The sequence below is a fragment of the Triturus cristatus genome, chromosome 1_2, assembly GCF_964204655.1.
Source record: "Triturus cristatus chromosome 1_2, aTriCri1.1, whole genome shotgun sequence".
In the NCBI taxonomy this organism is placed as follows: Eukaryota; Metazoa; Chordata; class Amphibia; order Caudata; family Salamandridae; genus Triturus; species Triturus cristatus.
The window spans coordinates 23,469,448-23,491,817 of NC_140580.1; the positions used below are offsets into that span (position 1 = coordinate 23,469,448).

General features: G+C 47.3%; 1 protein-coding gene across 1 annotated transcript in view; it reads right to left on the reverse strand.

The window, feature by feature from the left end:
- ADORA1 (adenosine A1 receptor) overlaps positions 1-22,370 on the reverse strand; it is a 404,358-nt gene that overhangs the window by 13,661 nt on the left and 368,327 nt on the right. The gene's annotated exons all lie outside the window — the stretch shown is intronic.

Sequence of the window (22,370 nt, forward strand, 5' to 3'; positions counted from 1 at the left end):
TTTCCACCGTCACGTCCTTTAGAGCACTGGGCAGGAAGTTGGAATTCTCAACAGTTGCCAAAATTGGAGTCTAAGTTTTATTTTCAAAATTACACCAAAAAACAAACAACTAGGTTAGGTCGATGGCCATTTAGAATGCGCCACATTTTAGAAATGCTCTGTACAGCATTATGCAAATGTTGTTTCCACGATAACCACCGGGTGAAAAGCACACACTGTCTGTCTCAACGTGATTGCGTCGCCCTGTGTGTCAGAGCCGGAGGTCGCCGTCGTTATTTTGCGGAATCTGCGAGAGTTCAGCAAGTGACCAGCAACTGCACAGGGGCCTCGCGCTCAGGTCATCAATCAATCCATCCAGATTTTAAAGGATGGGGCTCCAAATGGTGAAGGTGGCAGCGCTCCTTACTGTTTGCGCATTATTCAGTACAAGAGGCTGCGACCGCCCTCCATCTTTCATCTCCCAGCACAGGCAGCGTCGAGGCTCGCGCTCTTCTGTCCCTCCAGCAGCACCACCGCAGGACAGACAGAGGCCATTATCAATCTTCCGCAGCAGCATCGCAGCAAAGAGGCCCTTCCCGCCCATACAGCACCAGTGAGGCCCGCGTCACACCTCCGAGATGCCCACCTTCGTAATAAACACCAACGTCTGCAAGGATGCCGTCCCCGAAAACCTGCTGGGCGAGCTCACCCAGCAGCTGGCCAAAGCCACGGGCAAGCCGGCCTCGGTGAGTGCAGGCAGTGTGGGGTGGGGGGTGCCGAAGCTCGCCTCTCCCTTTCTTTAGATTACATGAATGTTTATTTATTTGTCTTGAAGTTTCATTTCGGCGAGGACAAGCCCCCTCGGATGTTAGGGCGCCTCGAATTAATGCAGTTTATAATTGATGAGGTACACATGGCCACCTTACCACATATTGAAGAAATAACATATGGCAGGCGCGCAACACCCATTGAACTCAAAGGGCTCCCCACCGTCGTGTGTGGCAGCCCGGGATGAGACCGCTTCCCGGGCAGACTCAAATTCGTGCCCGAGCACTTCACAGGTCTTTAAAAAGACCATTTGCATGTTAATGAGGCCTCGCTGTTGTTTCACCCCTTCTAAGAGCCCCTTCAGCTCCACTCTACCTAGATTCAGCCCCCCCCCCAACCCCCAAAATCAGCGCCACTCTGCATACTGTTTAAAGATTCAGCCCCCCCCTGAAATTTTTGCTTAGCCCCCCCCCCAAAATTTGTCTCTAGTTGCGCCTCTGACATATGGGATACAGAACGAGCTTGCAGCGCCCCAGCATCATAAATTACAAAATGTTTAGTTTAGTATTAAAAGTCTGAAGACCAGTCCTGTATCTTCATTACACACGAGTGCATTCTGGGAATCGTAGTCCAGGTTTAGTTCACTTGGACCAACAGACCTGAAAAAATAAAGTCTGTGCCATGCTTTTGAAGTTGATCCAATTAGTACCGTTGAGTTGGATGATGTAGCTCGTGCTAGTCACAGCACTGAAGATGGGAGATTTTAATGGTGTTCTGTACAAAACAAACGCATTCTACGATAACGGTATTAAAGTAATATAACAAGCATTTACAATGCAATGGTCTCGGCATTGGTAAAGTTAGAGCTATTGGCATTGCTCATTACATTATTTTTGTTTATGTTTTTGTTTTCAAAACATTTAAAGAAACGGCATTGTCATGAGCAATGCCAATAGCTCTAACTTTAACAATGCCGAGACCGTTGCATTGTAAATGCTTGTTTCATGTGCCACAGCATCTCGAGGGACTTCAGGAGTTACGGCACCGTTTTGCCTACGGCCGCCGTTTAATTACAGATCACGCCCAAGTCACGTGCTTGTGCTTGTGATTAGCGCAATATCCGGGTCCTGAGTAGCGCACAGACTCCCGACTGAACCAAGGTATGAAGTGCGCTGCAGCGCTCATTTTGGCTTCAGTAGCGATGATAAGAACTGCTGCATGACTACCCATGTGCATGTCCTGGAAAGGCATTTCGCCTGAGCACGAGTTGACCGTTATAAGGAGCCCCTTTCAGCAGTGCTAGCAGGAAACTTGGTGTGTGCGTCAATCTACAGCCTACCTTCCATCTGGAAACAGACAGAAGTTGGCCCGTATTTTGGTCCATAGTACATGACCCTAGAGGTCACGCTCACTGGCACTGAGTTTTGGAAGTCCTGCAGGCCCTGCACCGTCTGCCTGCCTCAGCAGCCTTTGCCTCCGAGGCTCAGGCACCCTGGCCAGATAGCGAGGTAATATTCACCTGCCTTCCATGTGGGGGCAAAGAGGACACTCAATTGCACTGAGAAAGGCAGTTTTGCAAGCGCCTGGAGAGCAGCACAGCGCCTCTCAGACCCTCGGGGCTTCACGCAGATTGACCCCCTCCCTTCTTGGGCCTCAGGCCCTTTGAGAATGATAGGAAAGTCCGATCCAGGTCAACGGATTTACAGCAGTGCTGCAGAGGTCAAAGAGAGTGTCTTCTGGGCTGTTTACAGCATGCCAAACACAGTTAAACCACCAGCATGGGGGACACAGCCTGGAGCCGACACTTGTAAGTACGTATAGCAGCAGTTCCTCAATTGCTGTTCGTTTCTTTTGGCATTTGGCCTCATGCAAAATAAACTTGTAAGGAGAATTGTTTTGATGTACGGATGATTTGAGTTCCATATTAGTATGCTATTATAGTAGCAGTAGGCTGCATCAATATCTGGTGAATTGTAATTTGAGATTACCATTTCTACATTTCAAGCCGGAGCCAGCCAAAATAAAGCAATTTTTGGCTTTAAAATTGGGAGTCTCCCATCTGAATCGGATCTATTGAAATGTATGAATCATCTGAATTTATTTTTAGCATGGCTTTTCTTTTTGTTTACTTTATCAGTAAAGGATCATTAATGCAGCTCAAACATTTTTTAAAACTTTCTTCTTATAATTACAGGTAAAGTGTGTACAAATGAGTGTAAAAAATACTGGTTTCTGGTGATAATGTTACTTTTTGTTGACTGTTTAAATAGATGTCATGAAATGTGCATAACGTTACTGGAGAGCACTATGCGCAACAATGACTCATGAAGCCATGTACTACTCGTTTAAAATGGTTGTTAAAGTCAAGTACCTAGAGCATAAAATAACTATGGTCCTATTTATGATGTTGCTTACTACCGATTCAGCATTACTTGTTTACATCTTCTGTCATAGGAGTCCTTCTTCCTATGTAAAGAAATCCTGCCCACTCACATGAATTTCTACATTGAGATGTTCACAGTGCCATGGTCCTTGTGATATCTCGTCCACCTCATCCCTTTTCCCACTACAAGTTGGACATGGGCTTATTTTTGTTATAATGTGGTTAGTTTAGCTTAACTACGTGTGTTTAAACACAAGGTTCTAAAGACCATCTCATTGCTCAAATGGGTGTACTTTTCGGATATGTTTCCCTCGTCGTCTTTGCTTGATTTTGCTCACGAGAAAGTGTCACTCATAGTAGTTGAATTGTCACTCATAATTGCACTGAAATTATGAAAATGTCACACATTGCAATCTGAAACCTTGGCAGCTATTATGTTACATGGTTCTTCAGTGAGCTGGGGCCGGTTGCTCCGCAACGTTAGTTAACTGGAACAGCCAGCAGCTCCATATGGCCTTCTCCCCCATCCGCTCCTTGCAAGGTAACCACACATTCTCTATTAAAGTATTCTTTATTTTAACTGTGGAAATATGGATTTTTCTGGTCAGTTATGTCCCCTATCTTGGACCCCAACGGTTCTATGTGCATGTTACAAGTACATGTATGTTCCCTCCAGTTCCAGTTATGAAGACGCAAATACATGTGCGTCCACCGTTAACATGTCCTCTGTCAGATCCGCCATGAATAGGCCGGATATTCCATTCCTAAGTATGAAAGGCCACCGGCTTTATATGGTTCACTTATGCCATTTTACAGTCCAGGCAAGTAGGCCCTGATTCTGTCATCAAACTCTTCTTGCCTTCTGCCTCTGAAAGCTCCAGTCTGAGCCTGCATCTGTGACCATGAACTTTGTCTCATTCTCTGCGCGGCTCACGAAGCCTGACATCAGCCTGCTGCCTGCCAAAAACTGTATTTCACCTTCGAAGTTATCTGCTCCGATCCCTGCCCACTGCATTCCTGTCTAGTAGTTTAAGTAAACATTCTGCCAGCTACCGAGCAAAGGCCCGGCTTCTCTGTCTTCATGCAAGTAATTCATAGCCCTGTTACTATGTGTTAGACCTGGCATCATTGGCATGAGTCTCTCCTCCATTTTTTCTGTTTGCCTCCTCTGTTTACGATGTTTTTGCTGGATTATTGCTTTGGGCACTGTGCCACTGCTGATCAGTGCCACAGTGCAAGTGCTCCCTATGCTAAATTGTTACGTTGATTGGTGTTACCATGATTGGCTTGGTTGACTTACTGTTCAGACCCTAGTCTAGTGCACTGCGCGTGCCAAGGGCGTGTAAGTTAACTGCTGCTGGTGGGCTTGCAGCACTGGTTGTGCCACCCACAGAAGCAGCGTGCAAAATGTGTCTCAGGCCTGCCACCGCGGCGCCTGCGTGCAGTCCCCGACTGCCATGTCGACTTGGTAAGGAAACCTACTTGCCAGTCTCTAAACCTTCACTTTGCCACATTTCAGACACCTCTATGGTAGGCCCTAGGGCAGGGTGCATTGTTGGTAAAAGGTAGGTCATGCCCTGATGTGTGTGGCATGACCTAATAGTGAATTACAGCCATTTTCGTTTTTCACTATTGAAGGGCTACCTGCCTCCAATAGGCCAGACTGGGCAGACTGATTATTAACTCCATTATAATCTATCTGACTCAGGGAGCATGGTAGCATGTCGAGTTTAGTATCCCTGAACTCAGAATTTAATAACACACCCTTTAGGATGGATGGTTTTTAAATTCTATGTTTGAAAATAGCACTTTTAGAAAGTGGCTATTTTCTTGTCCAACTATCTACCGGTCTCTGCTGGTTTGGCGTGTGTGTCAGGGGCTGAGTGGCTCCAGAGGTCTGAGTGAGTCAGTGTGGGGTGAATGGGGCGTTTACACGTAGAGTGAGGGAAGAGTAGCCTGCCCTGCCTGACACAATACTGGCCCCGCCTCCTGCTGGGCGACTGATAGCCCTGCTCCTACCAGTGACAATACTGGCTCCGCCTCCTGCTGGGCGGCTGAGGACTCTGCCCTGCCCAGTGAATAGGCCAGGTGCCTCTGCCTGGCAACACCCACAACAAACCTGAGATGGTGGGAATCGCCCTGCTTGGACAAAGGGAACAAAGGGAAAAAGGGGTATAAGAGAAGGACCCCTGAACCAAGAACTCAGATCACTTCTGACAAGGAAACCTGTACCAAGGACAAGAAGCCTGCTGATCTAAGGACTTGCCTCCCCTTTCTGCCAGAGTGCTGTTTTGCTGTGGAGGAACCTGAAAGCTGCTTCTTTATTTTTGCCAAGGAACAAGGAGAGAGGAACTTGGTGTGTACTCTCTGAACACTTGCTAGAAAATCTCCAAGGACTGGAAGAGTGCCAGTCTCCTGTTGAAGTCACAGGGCCAAAGGACTTCACCATCTACTGAATTGCTGAATTGCTGGAAAGTGTTGTTTCCAGTACACAAGGGAAAATCTGCAGTCTCGACGCCAGCAGCAACGCCAGTGAGCAGTGGGTATCGGCCCCGGCTCCAAGTGACCCCGTCTCGACGCCGGTATCGACGCCAGTGAGGAGTGAGTATCGGCTCTGCCTCCAAGCGACCCCGTCCCGACGCCGCTGCTGATCGCATCGACTCGACGCCCGTCTCGACGCCGTGAGCGCTGCTCCGGCCCGACAACCCTCGACGCCGCTGCGGATTGACCCGACTCCGAGGCACGACCTCGACGCCGACATCTCGACGCCGTGGATCATCGTTTTCTTCATTTCTCAAGGTACTGTACTTGTGGGGTCTGTTGCGACTCCAGGCTCGACGTAGCGCTCCTCGCGGTCGACGCCGAACCTTGGGAATCTTGTAGACTCGACGTCGTGTGACTCCTGTGGGGGTTACATTGTTGCCAAAGAACTGTGCTCAGAAGAATACTTTGCTAACGAACTATTTGCCAAGAAGAAACCTTACTTGAACTATTATTTTTCCTTCCAAAGGGTATTTATTAAGACTGTGGTATATTTTTGTCGTTATTTGGTCTTGTGCTAAGCCTTATATAAAAATACTATTTTTATAATAACTTCTGTGTCGTGTCCATCTGTAGTGTATTCACTTTATTACTGTATGCGGTCATAAATGCTTAACACACTGCCTCTGAGATAAGCCTGTCTGCTCTGCCAAGCTACCAAGGGGGTAGCAGGGGTTATCTGAGTGTGTAATCCCCTTTCCCTGACTAGAGTTGGTTGGTCCCTATTTGTCAGAAGTGTATACCTCTGCCAACTAGAGACCGCCGGTTCTAACATTGGTGGTCAGCGGTGAGGATTTTGAACTTTGCATTTATGACTCATGTGCAGTGATTAGTGTACGCTACATAGTGAAAGCAGACCATAACGCAGCCACATTCTGTTTTGGTAGGATTGCCTATTTTTGTTCTCCGCTTTCCTGGAGCTTATTTTCTTAAACACTGCCAGTTTTGACCATGGAGAATGCCGGAGCTGCTACACCTGTGGAGAATGTTGTGGGGGAATTTGATAAGGAGAAGATAGATTCCTACACGCTAAAAGATCTAAAAGGATTTTGCAAGCAGTTTAAAGTTCCTACCACAGGTGTCTCCAAGAAAGAGGGCTTCCTCAAAGCGCTGAAGGCCTGGTTAGAGGCCAGAAATCCCTCTGATCCGGTGGTGGTACCGGAAGAGGAAGAAGAAGAGGAAGAGGAAGAGCCCACAGGTGGGCCAGTGTCATCTCCAGGCAGTAGTGCGTCCTCTAGGAGCCTTTCCCCCGAAGAATTAGAAGACAGGGAGAAGGAGAGGGGGTACAAGTTGGAAATGGCGAAACTTAAATTAGGAGGGCAGTTGGAATTAGAGAATGCAAGAAGCAAGAGAGAAGCTGAAATGGAGAGCAAAAGATTAGATTTTGAGAGAGAGAAATTAGCGTTTGAACGTGAGAAGATGGTGAGGGAGATGGAGCTTAAAACTAAGAGTTTAGAGTTGAATCCCTCTGGTGGCAGCACTCCATCCGTGCCTGCAGAAAGTAGGTTTTATTTTCCTAAAGATGTGATCAAGGATTACAGTAAGAATGAAGATATTAGCCAATGGTTTAAAGCGTATGAGTTAGCATTGTTGGCCCACCGGGTCCCTGAGAAGGATTGGGGAACGGGGTTGTGGAGCCGCTTTACAAACGAGGGGAGAGATACCTTGTTGAGCCTTCCTGCTGAGGATAGGATGTCTTATACTCATATGAAAGATGCTTTAATGCTGAGATATGGCTTAACCCCAGAAAAGTACAGACAAACCTTTAGAGAATGTAAGAAGTTGCCTGGTACTACGTGGGTTGAATATGTGTCTTTTTTCTGCAGAACCATGGATGGTTGGATAAAGGGTAGCAAGGTTGATAGTTATGATGCTCTTTATGATTTGTTTGCTTGGGAGCACTTGTCTAATAACTGTTTTCCAGAGCTACGCCAGCACCTTGTTGACAGCAAGCTATCTAACCCTAGAAAACTTGCTGAGGAGGCGGACCGCTGGGTCAGTACCAGGGTCCACAAGGGTCCAGTGGGAGACTCAGCCAAGGGTGGGCAGGGTCCCCAGCAGAAGAGTGGGGGGGACAGGGGTAAACAGAGGGAGTTTCAGAAAGGGCCCCAAAGTAGTCCCCAAGGGAACCAAGGGAAGGGTTCCCAGCCTCCCCCTGTAAAGAAACCAGAGGCCCCGACAGGTAAACCTGTTCACAGGGGCCCCATGACCTGCTATGCCTGTAAGCAGGTAGGACACCGTTATTATGATCCCCAGTGTCCCATGAAGGATTCGAATGCACCGCCGCGTGCACCCCCTCGTCAGGTAGCGAGTGTAGCCCTGGGAGGGGATGAGATGGGTGCCCCCGGTGGGTGGGGTCCCGCAGAAATGTCCCTGGTCTCTTTAGGAGACGTGGAAATGGTCCCTCCAACCCCTCTGCCTAGTAACACTAAGAAATATAGGCAGTGGGTGACCATTAATGGCCATAGGGTGGAAGCTCTCAGAGACACCGGAGCGAGTGTGACAGCTGTCAAGTGTCACTTGGTGTCCAGAGAGCAGGTGGTCCCTCATGCATTCTACCCCGTTGTAGCTGCTGACAACTCACAGAGTAAGTGTGAGGTAGCTCAAGTTCCTTTTGAGTGGGGGGGGGTCTCAGGTACTCTTCAGGTTGCTGTGAGGCCCGCCATGCCTGTTGATTGTCTCTTGGGCAATGATTTGGAGGACTCCCCTTGGGCTAAGGTGGAGAGAAAAGCGCATCTGGAAATGTTGGGTCTGCCTGAGTGGGTGTGTGCGACCACCCGGTCCATGTCAGTCAGTAAGGGTGTTGATGGGGGCCCGGAGCCTGAAAGTATGGCCCAGGTCCCAACCGTGAAGAGAAGAGGCAGGGGGCGCGGGAAACCGTCCCCCATCGTTCCCGCGGTCCAGGAGGGAGCAGACCCTGAGGGGGATGCCCTGGAACCGACAGGAGAACAAGTGGCCGAACTGGGAGACCTGCCCGAGCTGACCCATTGGCAGCAGGATGGTGGTCCCTCCAGGGAGGAATTTTGTGCTGAACAGAAAGTGTGCCCTTCTCTTGTGGGTATGAGGCAGCAGGCCTCAGCCCAAACGACAGGTGATCAGTCAGGATCACATTGGGTCTACTGGGAGAACGACCTCCTGTATAGCGAGCCTAAGGCTGCTGAACCTGGGTCAGCCCGTGTGCTGGTGGTACCCCAGCGCTTCAGAGCCTTCCTACTGGGGTTGGCTCATGACGTTCCGTTAGCTGGACATCTGGGGCAGGACAAGACCTATGACAGGCTTGTCACCCATTTTTATTGGCCTCAGATGAGAAGGGATTCAGATATCCATTGTAGGACCTGTCAAACTTGCCAGGCAAGTGGGAAAAGTGGGCGGAAGCAGAAGGCTCCCCTCCAACCTTTTCCCGTCGTCAGTACCCCCTTTGAGCGAGTGGGAATTGACATTGTGGGGCCACTGGACCCCAAGACAGCCATGGGCAACAGGTTTATCCTGGTCTTGGTGGACCATGCCACCCGGTACCCGGAAGCCATCCCTCTCCGAACAGTGACGGCCCCCGTGGTGGGACGGGCACTGATGGGTGTTTTCTCCCGCATGGGGTTCCCCAGAGAGGTGGTGTCAGACCGGGGCACCAACTTCATTTCGAATTATATGAAGTCTCTGTGGAAGGAGTGTGGGGTAACCTACAAGTTTACCACTCCTTACCACCCTCAAGGTAATGGGCTGGTTGAGAGATTCAACCGGACCCTAAAAGGCATGATCATGGGTCTTGAAGAACCAATGAGGCGTAAATGGGACGTCCTCTTGCCATGCCTGCTGTTTGCTTACCGTGAGGTGCCACAGAAGTCTCTAGGGTTCAGCCCCTTTGAGCTTTTGTATGGTCACCCGGTAAGAGGACCTTTGAGTCTGGTTAAAGAAGGCTGGGAGCAATCTCCCAGGAAACCTCCCCAGGATGTATATAGTTACATGCTGGCCTTTAGGAACCAGACTCGGCGCTTCAGAGATCTTGCTCAGGCAAATCTGGAGGCCAGCCAGGAAGAGATGAAGCGGTGGTACGATCAGAATGCCACTCTGGTTGAGCTTCAACCTGGTCAGAAAGTTTGGGTCATGGCCCCTGTGGAACCTTGTGCGCTCAAGGACAGGTGGACCGGACCATTTGAGGTTGTGGAGAAGAAGAGCGATGTCACCTACTTGGTGGACTTGAAATCTCCCAGGAACCCCTTAAGGGTCCTGCATGTCAACCGGTTAAAGCCCCACTTAGAAAGGTCCGAAGTGGGCATGCTCCTTGCCACAGATGCTGGGATGGAGGAGGAGAGTGAGCCTCTTCCTGACCTCCTGTGTGCAAAAGAAAAAGATGGGTCAGTGGATGGTGTTGTCCTCTCTGACACACTGACCCCTGAGCAGCAGCAAGATTGTCGCCATCTGTTGGTACAATTCCCTGATCTGTTCTCCTTAATCCCTGGTGTCACTCAGTGGTGTGTCCATGATGTGGACACCGGGGACAGCACTCCTGTGAGGCACAAGGCCTACAGGGTGACTGACAAGGTCAGAGCATACATCAAGGAGGAGGTCTCCAAGATGTTTGCCTTAGGGGTGGTTGAGTCCTCTAGCAGTCCTTGGGCCAGCCCAGTGGTCTTGGTCCCAAAGGCTGCAGCGCCTGGTGCTTCACCAGAACTTCGGTTCTGTGTGGATTACCGAGGACTCAATTCGGTCACCAAGACTGACGCGCACCCCATCCCCAGAGCTGATGAGCTCATCGATCGGTTGGGGGCTGCCCGGTACCTTAGTACGTTTGATCTAACGTCTGGGTACTGGCAGATCGCCTTGACTGATGGGGCAAAAGAGAGGTCTGCATTCTCCACACCAGATGGGCACTACCAGTTCCGTGTGATGCCCTTTGGGATGAAGAATGCCCCTGCCACATTCCAGAGGTTGGTTAACCAGGTATTGGCCGGGCTGGAAGATTTCAGCGCCGCCTACCTGGACGATATAGCAGTGTTCAGCGCCAGCTGGGAGGAACACTTGCGCCACCTCCAGGAAGTGTTGTTGGCCCTGCGCAGAGCAGGCCTCACAATCAAGGCTAGTAAGTGCCAGATTGGGCAGGGTTCAGTGGTGTACTTGGGGCACCAAGTAGGGAGCGGCAAGGTGGCCCCCCTGCAACCCAAGATAGATACCATCCTGGCTTGGGAACCGCCCAAAACCCAGACTCAGGTGAGAGCCTTCTTGGGTCTCACGGGTTACTACAGGAGGTTTGTCAAGGGGTATGGCAACATCGTGCACCCCTTGACCTCGCTGACTTCCCGGAAGCAGCCGAGACTTGTGATCTGGACTGACGCCTGTCAGAAAGCCTTTGACACCCTGAAAACTGCAATGTGTACAGCACCGGTCCTCCAGGCACCCGACTTTTCAAAAGAATTCATTGTCCAGACGGACGCTTCAGAGCATGGTGTGGGGGCTGTTCTAGCACAGATGAATGAGGAGGGCCGAGACTTACCTGTAGCCTTCATCAGCCGGAGGTTACTTCCCAGGGAACAAAGGTGGAGTGCGATAGAGCGTGAGGCATTTGCTGTGGTCTGGGCGCTGAAGAAGCTAAAACCCTACTTGTTTGGGTCTCACTTCCGGGTTCAGACGGACCACAGGCCCCTCAGATGGTTAATGCAGATGAGGGGTGAGAACCCAAAGCTGTTGAGGTGGTCCATTTCCCTACAGGGGATGGACTTTACGGTGGAACACCGCCCTGGTACAGATCACGCCAATGCTGATGGTCTGTCCAGATTTTTCCGCCTTAGTGATGAGGACTCCCTGGGTGAAGGGTAGTTCTCCCCACATTTCAGCTGGAGGGGACACGTGTTAGACCTGGCATCATTGGCATGAGTCTCTCCTCCATTTTTTCTGTTTGCCTCCTCTGTTTACGATGTTTTTGCTGGATTATTGCTTTGGGCACTGTGCCACTGCTGATCAGTGCCACAGTGCAAGTGCTCCCTATGCTAAATTGTTACGTTGATTGGTGTTACCATGATTGGCTTGGTTGACTTACTGTTCAGACCCTAGTCTAGTGCACTGCGCGTGCCAAGGGCGTGTAAGTTAACTGCTGCTGGTGGGCTTGCAGCACTGGTTGTGCCACCCACAGAAGCAGCGTGCAAAATGTGTCTCAGGCCTGCCACCGCGGCGCCTGCGTGCAGTCCCCGACTGCCATGTCGACTTGGTAAGGAAACCTACTTGCCAGTCTCTAAACCTTCACTTTGCCACATTTCAGACACCTCTATGGTAGGCCCTAGGGCAGGGTGCATTGTTGGTAAAAGGTAGGTCATGCCCTGATGTGTGTGGCATGACCTAATAGTGAATTACAGCCATTTTCGTTTTTCACTATTGAAGGGCTACCTGCCTCCAATAGGCCAGACTGGGCAGACTGATTATTAACTCCATTATAATCTATCTGACTCAGGGAGCATGGTAGCATGTCGAGTTTAGTATCCCTGAACTCAGAATTTAATAACACACCCTTTAGGATGGATGGTTTTTAAATTCTATGTTTGAAAATAGCACTTTTAGAAAGTGGCTATTTTCTTGTCCAACTATCTACCGGTCTCTGCTGGTTTGGCGTGTGTGTCAGGGGCTGAGTGGCTCCAGAGGTCTGAGTGAGTCAGTGTGGGGTGAATGGGGCGTTTACACGTAGAGTGAGGGAAGAGTAGCCTGCCCTGCCTGACACAATACTGGCCCCGCCTCCTGCTGGGCGACTGATAGCCCTGCTCCTACCAGTGACAATACTGGCTCCGCCTCCTGCTGGGCGGCTGAGGACTCTGCCCTGCCCAGTGAATAGGCCAGGTGCCTCTGCCTGGCAACACCCACAACAAACCTGAGATGGTGGGAATCGCCCTGCTTGGACAAAGGGAACAAAGGGAAAAAGGGGTATAAGAGAAGGACCCCTGAACCAAGAACTCAGATCACTTCTGACAAGGAAACCTGTACCAAGGACAAGAAGCCTGCTGATCTAAGGACTTGCCTCCCCTTTCTGCCAGAGTGCTGTTTTGCTGTGGAGGAACCTGAAAGCTGCTTCTTTATTTTTGCCAAGGAACAAGGAGAGAGGAACTTGGTGTGTACTCTCTGAACACTTGCTAGAAAATCTCCAAGGACTGGAAGAGTGCCAGTCTCCTGTTGAAGTCACAGGGCCAAAGGACTTCACCATCTACTGAATTGCTGAATTGCTGGAAAGTGTTGTTTCCAGTACACAAGGGAAAATCTGCAGTCTCGACGCCAGCAGCAACGCCAGTGAGCAGTGGGTATCGGCCCCGGCTCCAAGTGACCCCGTCTCGACGCCGGTATCGACGCCAGTGAGGAGTGAGTATCGGCTCTGCCTCCAAGCGACCCCGTCCCGACGCCGCTGCTGATCGCATCGACTCGACGCCCGTCTCGACGCCGTGAGCGCTGCTCCGGCCCGACAACCCTCGACGCCGCTGCGGATTGACCCGACTCCGAGGCACGACCTCGACGCCGACATCTCGACGCCGTGGATCATCGTTTTCTTCATTTCTCAAGGTACTGTACTTGTGGGGTCTGTTGCGACTCCAGGCTCGACGTAGCGCTCCTCGCGGTCGACGCCGAACCTTGGGAATCTTGTAGACTCGACGTCGTGTGACTCCTGTGGGGGTTACATTGTTGCCAAAGAACTGTGCTCAGAAGAATACTTTGCTAACGAACTATTTGCCAAGAAGAAACCTTACTTGAACTATTATTTTTCCTTCCAAAGGGTATTTATTAAGACTGTGGTATATTTTTGTCGTTATTTGGTCTTGTGCTAAGCCTTATATAAAAATACTATTTTTATAATAACTTCTGTGTCGTGTCCATCTGTAGTGTATTCACTTTATTACTGTATGCGGTCATAAATGCTTAACACACTGCCTCTGAGATAAGCCTGTCTGCTCTGCCAAGCTACCAAGGGGGTAGCAGGGGTTATCTGAGTGTGTAATCCCCTTTCCCTGACTAGAGTTGGTTGGTCCCTATTTGTCAGAAGTGTATACCTCTGCCAACTAGAGACCGCCGGTTCTAACACTATGGAAGATTCCGCCCTCGCATCTAGTGTAGACACTTAGACGCTTGTACACGCACTAACAGTCAGTATAGTCCGTATAGAATAAGATTCTACTCGAAGAAAACCTCTCTTTTGGATAACTTAGTTCTTTAAACATAGGATGTTAGATATGATTTGGGATTAGGTTGACTTGACCCTCCAGACTTCTGTCGCCACATGTAGAGCTAAATGTCAAGTTCCCCTTCACCCCCTAGTTGCACGTCAATTACACGTCATGCTGCTGCGTGCGCATATCTGCCAAGTATTTCTGCTGACATTGCGAAATTCTTTCATGTAACCACCCTCTTATGACATCACATCTGATGACGTTCTTTAAACCACTCCCAGTTACGCCTATTTTTGCTACGTACAAATATATTATCACCACTATCAATTGTTACGCCTCTTGTATTTGCCTCTCTGTAATGCCTATTGTATAAAAGTAATTGATTGTTAATAATGTATGTACTTCACTTCCTGAACCTTCGTGGTGATGGAACCTGGAGCAACCGATTATAATCGACCATTGGAATAAATCCCATTCCGAACCTCTAATACCACGGATTCTGCCTCTTATTTACTGAGCTATTTTATTATGTTTCTGTATCAAATTAAGTCCCGGTAATTAAATTATTTACCACATGAATGGCGCCCGAACAGGGACACTTTCTCATCTCACGCGCCGGCGGTGCGTTGCAGGCCCGGTCTCCTGCCACAGCTGGACGGACAATAACGCGTACCAGCAGGATTTCCTGTATCTCCCTCCGGTCAAGCGGGGGCGACTGAGGCTGCGATCAACACCCAGACGAGGCGGTGAGAAGTGCGAAGTATCCCGACCAGAGCCTAGCTGAGAGAGCAAGATCCGAGGTATACAGAGGCCCACCAGTTTTCCGAAGTCCTAAGTCGAGTCCAGTGTCCGAAGTGTTCGAGTCGAGTCCAGTCCGGTTCAAGTTCAGTTCAGTTTCCGAGGCCTTCCGTTCCGAGCTACCCGGTGAGTACCATTACTGGGGAGGCGTTCTGGCGTGCACATAAGTTGTGCCGGTCCAGACGGGTTTGGGTACACAAATCCGGTCTGCACTGTTTCAGCAGTGTATCTGTACTGTTTAGCAGTATATCTAGTATATCAAGTATATAAATTCAGAATAATTCAGTTCAAGGTGGGTATTATGTTCAGTGATTAAGTTTTTCTTAGATCGTCATCATCATCGTTGCTCAGTTAAATGTTGAATGTTAAATGTTTTAATAACGTCCTGCATATTGTGGTATGAATGACTGTTCATTATTGTGTTTATTGTATTAAGTTTATTCAAAATCCAGTATCAGATCAGTTCTCATTAAGTTTGTTCAAAATCAAGTATCAGATCAGTTTTCAATATGCCGCTCTTTTCGAAATTAAGACAGATCACAACAAGAAAAGGGGTACTCGAAGAAGCCGTTCCTATTCCTCCTAGGGACACTCCAGGGTACTTCATGTATCATAAACATGGCTTAGACGCTATATTATTTCTTGATTTATGGGTAGACTACACTAAGGAATTACCAGAAAGTCAGAGGTGGCCCGCGGCTGGGACCTGGGATGCAGAGTGCATCGTGAAAGTAGAGGAAGAATTATGGAAAAGGAAAGCTAGACAATCACAGAAAGACGCCATTGAATTATGGCGTAAAGAATCGTATAGACGTACAGAAAAAGCACGTAGACAGGAAGAGAAGAGTAAAGAGAATTCAAATGAAGTCCGAGAAAATCTATTAATTGAAGAAGGTGCACGAGTGAAATCAGAACAAGTAGACAGACAAAGAAATGCCCTTATGAATGGTATGTATCCCCTTCTGGCCGAAGGATTACCTAAGGCTACTCCAGGGATACCAAAAGACTTGCCAACCCCATTATTTCCAATAAAAGTACATCCTAAGGGGCATCCTAGAACCGCAGAAGATGTTTTTCTTTCCTCATATTTAGATGACGCAGCTCCCGAGTATGCTAATCCCGCCCCACATAGACCGCCTGCCAGGGAGGTTCAACGCCAAGATCCAGTACCCGTATCCCTACAGCAACAAGTTCTGACACAAGTTCCGGCAAGCACATCTGTTTCTGCATCTGTTCCTACAGCTACTTCTATAGCTGTATCCACACCTATAGTTGCTGTATCACGTTCAACGAATCCTTTCACACCAGATACCCCAGACGGGGCTACCGGAGGTGCTACCAATATCTTTTCTACGCCACCTAGAATAAATAAACTTACTTTTCAAGAGTCAGCACATTCACGTACCCCCAAACTCATAAATGCCCGTACGCTTAAGGAACTTCTTATAGATTGTAGATATGACCCTGTGCCCGGAAAAGAGGACGAAATGACCCTAGCATCATTACGTATCAGACGGGCCGCGGTGTATTTAGGGAAGTTACCAGGAATGACTGCGCATCTAGATAATATATACCATTTTGTCCAAACAGGGCGAGATTCTGAATGTATTAACAGAGCTATGGAATACCAGAAAGTAGAAATACAGGGGGAACTGTTACGTTTCCTCATAAATTGTGTGATCAGAAATCAAGACCGACCGGGGGTAGACCCGGAAGCAATGCAAATTCTTACCAGATGGAGCCAGAATATATCAGAAGGGAGACATGATAAGCAAAACTGTATAATAGCCATGTGCCGAAAGATCCGTAAAGAAATAGAACGCCTACACGAAGAAAGATTAGCGGTAGACCAGTTCGAGCAAAGCGAGGAAGAAGGATCAGGACTGCCCACAGGACAGTCAGAAACTATAGCCTATGTAGGTAGAGGAAGATCTTGCAATAATACTAGATGTCTTACTGACACGATACGTCCGATATGTCTAGAAAATAACAGGAATTTTCAAACACCTAAAATAAATATGAGGTCCCCCGAGCATTCGTTCCAAGCCGCTGACAAATTACTGCGAGAACGAAGGGGTTATCATTTTCTTGATTCTATGGATGAACAAGAATTAGCTAGGTCAGCCGTTCATTGGATTGACAGTCCCGGAAAGTATGATGATGATACAGTAGCACACACATTTTTGAATCTCCCCCCAGATGAACAGCGTTTAGCTGGGATTTATATGATTCAACAACTTCTTATACTATATAAAAGCCAACATTCAGATCCTGGTCCCTTACCTGATATATTGACTGAATTACTCACGGATAGATGGAGAGGTTCAGGTACTAAGTTAATTAAAGAAATACTAGAATCAAGAAAGCAGTACATTCTTTTTATATTGCCAGAACATGTCTCACTGCCCATCAAGGAAAGAACCACGTATTACATGGACAGACAGAATCCCTTACGAGAAGTGCACCCAATAAAGGGCGAGGACAATGAGTTTAAACGTGTATATGTATATACGCCCATATCGAAAATAGAATTGTTGGAAATGAAGAAAGTGGTACCCAGTCATGACAAAGACCCAGCGGGTTTCCACCGAGAAATTAAAGACATGTTACTCATGGGAGAGTATACCTATCCCGACATTATGACAATATTAAAGGTATTAATGCCTGCTGGCATTTATGAAAAACTCAAGGAAAAAGAGTGGGAGGTGGGAGACCAAAAGATAGATTGGACAGCATTAGAAAATGAAGAAAAGGCCCGAGGTCCAGGTTCGGGGCTTGGGGACAAAACTAAAGCACTACCAGGTTTACTAGTACAGGTACTGCCACGTTTATTAACCACGAAAAAGGAAGACTGGGGTGCAATTTCAGCCTGTAAACAAAAGCAAGATGAAGACACTAGTGATTTCTATGCACGATTTGAAAAATGTTTCGGTATAAACAGTGGCATAAAAGCAAGTAGCGAATCATACCCACATCTGTTTGTGACAAAATTAGTTGAAAATTCCTTGCCCCAAGTGAAGAATAGAGTATTAAAATTCGAGAGTACCTGGCAAGGTAACACTCCATCACAAATGTTACAAATGTTACAGTATCATCACAATAGAATTAGAGAGGAACAAGATCATGAACAAAGACGCATGAAAGACACGAAAATGAAAATGCTAGTCTCCCAGACAGTTCCAGCTGAAGGACATAAAAAGGGTACGACACATTCTGGCGATTTAGCAGGACCTGTAAAAGGGACATGCAACTATTGTAAACAACTAGGTCATCATGTACACGATTGTCCAGTCCTGAAGCGTAATATCGCCACGGGTATTACAAAAGAAAGACCACGGCCACTTAGACAGGAGCAGAATGAACAAGGAGCCTTGCAGCATGCACAGTCCATGCCAGCTCCACAACAGACTATACAGTTTGTGCCAGCTGCACCAGCGCTGCCTGTTGCTGCCACGCAAACCACGACACGACAACTGTACCAGACCGCACAGTATGACTATCCTGATTATCAACGATATGCATGAACCAGCCTAGAGAGGGAAGTTGACTTACCCCTTATCGAGATCCCTGTAGATCAAGAAGGACCTTATGTACATAGTGAATTATTAGGCCAAGACAGAAAATTTTTACTCGATACAGGGGCAAGTCGAACAACTATAAAACGTAGTGAAGTTCCAGGGGCACCCCTCTCAGGCTCACAGAATATTTCCCTTGGTTTTTCAGGAAAACCTATTGTTAATGAAGTGTCACAACCTCTTCCACTTACGATAGGACCTTTGACCCGAACTACAGATTTATTGCTTACTAAATCATGTCCAGAAAACCTGTTAGGAATAAAGACATTGAAAGCTCTAGGAGCAATAATATGTTGTTCTCCGGAAGGAGTAAGATTGTTTTTACGTGATTTTAAAGGTCATTATGTGTCTAGAGACATGGATCCCCGATTGCAGACTTTACCTACACATCTATGGGCACAAGGCCCTACTGATGTTGGTTGCATGAATATTACACCATATCGAGTTACACTAAAGGCAGGAGTGGTACTACCACGAATGCGACAATACAAGTTACCACCAGATGCTGTAGTGGCTTTACTACAAATCATTGACGAGCTCATTGCCCAAGGAGTGGTTGTAGAAACAGACTCCAATGTATGTAATTCACCGATAATTCCGATTCTCAAACGAACAGATCCGAAGGCCCCGCCAGTATATCGATTGGTTATTGATCTGCGCGAATTAAACAAGTGTATTGTGCCACAATTCCCTGTGGTCCCCGATATCTCATCATTACTGACAGCTATTGATTCCGAAGCAACATTCTTTACTGTAATTGATCTCAAAAATGCCTTTTTCAGCGTCCCAATAGATCCGGAAAGCCAATATTTGTTCGGATTTAGTTTAAATGGACGTAGCTTCAAATTCTCACGCGCACCTCAAGGATTTACAGAAAGCCCCAGCATCTATAGCCAAGCACTGAAACGAGAACTCGACAGTATCCACATGCCAGTTAACACCGCCTTGCTTCAATATGTCGATGATCTGCTGATCACCGCTAGAAGCGAACCCGAATGTGAGAAAGCATCACTGACAGTTTTACAATTTCTAGCCGAAAAGGGGCACAAGGTGTCCCCTTCTAAGCTGCAATTCTGTGTCCAGCGAGTTGTTTATCTTGGACACTCGCTGTCCAAGGAGGGAAGGCAGCTTACACCCGACCACATTCAGTTAATAGCTAACATGCCAATACCCAAGACACAAAAGGAGGTACGGGCTTTCATAGGCCTCACTTCATATTGTAGGCAGTGGATCCCTCAGTATGCATTTCTAGCAAAACCACTCATTCAGTTGACAACACAGGAGGCAGCCACATCGACTGTTCTCCCTTGGACTCAGGAACATACACAAGCTTTTGAAAGCTTAAAGAAAGCTTTATGTCAAGCACCTGTTTTAGCAACACCATGTTACAGTAAACAGTTTACACTCTTTATTACAGAACGCGAAGGTACTGCCTTGTCAGTACTCACTCAGGAACAAGCAGGAGCACACAAACCATGTGCTTATTTTTCTGGTACATTAGATCCCGTAGCTCAGGCTCTGCCTGCGTGCCTGAAATCAGTGGCAGCAACCGCTTTAGCAATCAGACAAAGCGATGCCATAGTGTTAGGACATCCATTGACAGTACAAGTACCACATGCAGTGGAGGTTCTTGTGAATCGAACGCAAACACAACATTTGACTATAGCAAGACTTACAGGGTATGAACTAACACTGTTTCAGCCACATATAGAAATCAGACGTTGTAACACATTGAATCCTGCCACACTTTTACCTGTAAATGGAACAGACCCACTAGCCCATGACTGTATTGAAGTTATTACAATCACGACAAAACCCAGACAAGATTTAACCGATGTCCCATTATCAGACCCAGACCTGACGTTGTATGTAGATGGTTCATGTATGAGAAAAGGTACAGGAGAACTAGTGGCCGCTTACGCAGTCACAACAGACACTGAAATCATTGAAACAAATTGCATAAATACCTTGTCCGCTCAAGCAGCAGAGCTCGTCGCTCTGACACAAGCCTGTATTCAAGCCACAAATAAAAAAGTCAACATATACACTGATTCACGTTATGCATTCGGAGTCGTACATGACTTCGGCGTGTTGTGGCGAGAGAGAGGTTATTTAACTTCTCACGGTGCCCACATTCAGCACGGACCCCTCATTCATGCTTTATTAGATGCAATACATCTACCCACTGCAATATCAATTATGAAATGTAAAGCTCATACAAAAGTTACTGATATCATTTCTCAAGGCAATGATTTAGCTGATAGAACAGCTAAACAGACTGCTCAAACTCAAACATCCGACATGACAAAGACAATAGTCCCGACGCCAACACATTGTATGACGGTTAAAGATCCTACTCTTGACGTTATTGACATACAGACACATGCTACACCAGACGAAATAAAGAAATGGACTGAATTAGGAGGGATCCAAACCGATCAAGGATGGATGATGAAGGAAAAGTCTGTGTGGTTCCTTCCTGATTCAATGGTCCAAGTTATAATTAACACTGTACATAGTCCTGCACATCTAGGAGAAAAAGCTATGCTAGATAGCATTCAACACATTTGGTTTAATAAACATTTACGAGCTGCAGCCAAACAAAAAGTTCGTACCTGTCTGATCTGTTGCCAGTTCAACCCAGGAAAAAGCGTTCCCGTAGAACAGGGTGGATTTCATCCTCCTGATCATCCTTTTGAAGTCCTCCAGATGGATTATATCCAGATGGAACGATGTAGAGGATTCAAATATGTTCTCGTAGTTGTGTGTGCTCTTTCCCGTTGGACGGAGGCATACCCGGTTTCAGATTACACTGCCCCGACTACTGCTAAACAGTTGGTTCGAGAATTCTTCCCACGATACGGTTTACCACGTGTTGTTCACTCAGATAACGGCCAGCCGTTCTCATCCGAATTAATGAAACACGTTTCACTTTTGTTAGGCTATCAGTGGAAATTCCACTGTGTCCGACACCCCGAAGCAGCAGGTCTCGTAGAAAGACATAATCAGACTCTGAAAATAAGATTATCCAAAATATGCAGAGAGAAAGGTGTCGACTGGGTAGTAGCCTTACCAGTTGCACTCTTTTACACAAGAATGGTAGCACACTCTCGAACAGGGCTATCCCCGTATGAAGTGATCTTCGGCAGACCACCAAATATGTGGGGGACGCCTATACCACGCAAAATAACTGATATTGACTGTAACATGCTGACAGATTACTTGGCTTCCTTGATGTCTGCACTACAATCTTGTCGTTCACAGGTAGCTGCAGCTTTTCCTGACAACACTGAGGTGAAACCCCATGACGTGGTTCCGGGAGACTTGGTCCTCGTGAGGAACTTTGATCGAAAGACTCAGCTGGAACCTAGGTGGAGGTCACTTCAGCTGGTGTTGCTCACCACAAGAACAGCCGTGAAGATCGAAGGCAGAAAAGGATGGATTCATTCTAGTCATATCAAGAAATTTCATGGACTAAAATCAGATGTGAATACCACACCTTGTGTGTCTTCACCCATTGACTCAAAACTTCCTTTTGTGGAAAAAAGTGACTCCGAACATTATAAATTAAAGCTCAGGCCCAATCAGTGGAGCAATTTGATTGTTTAAGTCCTCTCCAAGGTGAAGCGGTTGAATTGTCTCTGACATGTATCCCTTGGACCTGAATAGAGAAAGCACCCGAAAAATGTTGAAACGACAGGCGTACTGTAAATCACTGCGTAGTCATTGCATAGTGACGTTATTAATTTTGTTTTTCTCAAGTCTTTTAATAATTACTGCAAGCATATTGTTGCACATATATTATCCTATTTCTAGACATGTTTACAATGTTACTGCTGAACATTCTTTTAGTGAATTACCTCCGCTTGAGTTGTCTTATAGATTTGCACTGCGCAATAACACGTTTATTAGTATGTTGCATCATTCCCATCAGGTTAGCAATGCTACAAATTGTTGGATATGTGGCCGACTCCCTCCCTATCAGAATTATAAAGGAATTCTACCTCTCTTTCCATACCCGTTCACACACAACGGCTCCTGTGGAGCATGGTTTAGTTTAATTAATTCTCTAGATTCGAATTCTGCTATCTATCAAGATAACTGGGTATGGGGAAATTTGAACTTAGTTTTGCTTAAAGTCTGCCACCCTAACAAGGAGGGACTTCCCCAGAGAACAGGAACTGATCTAGAAAA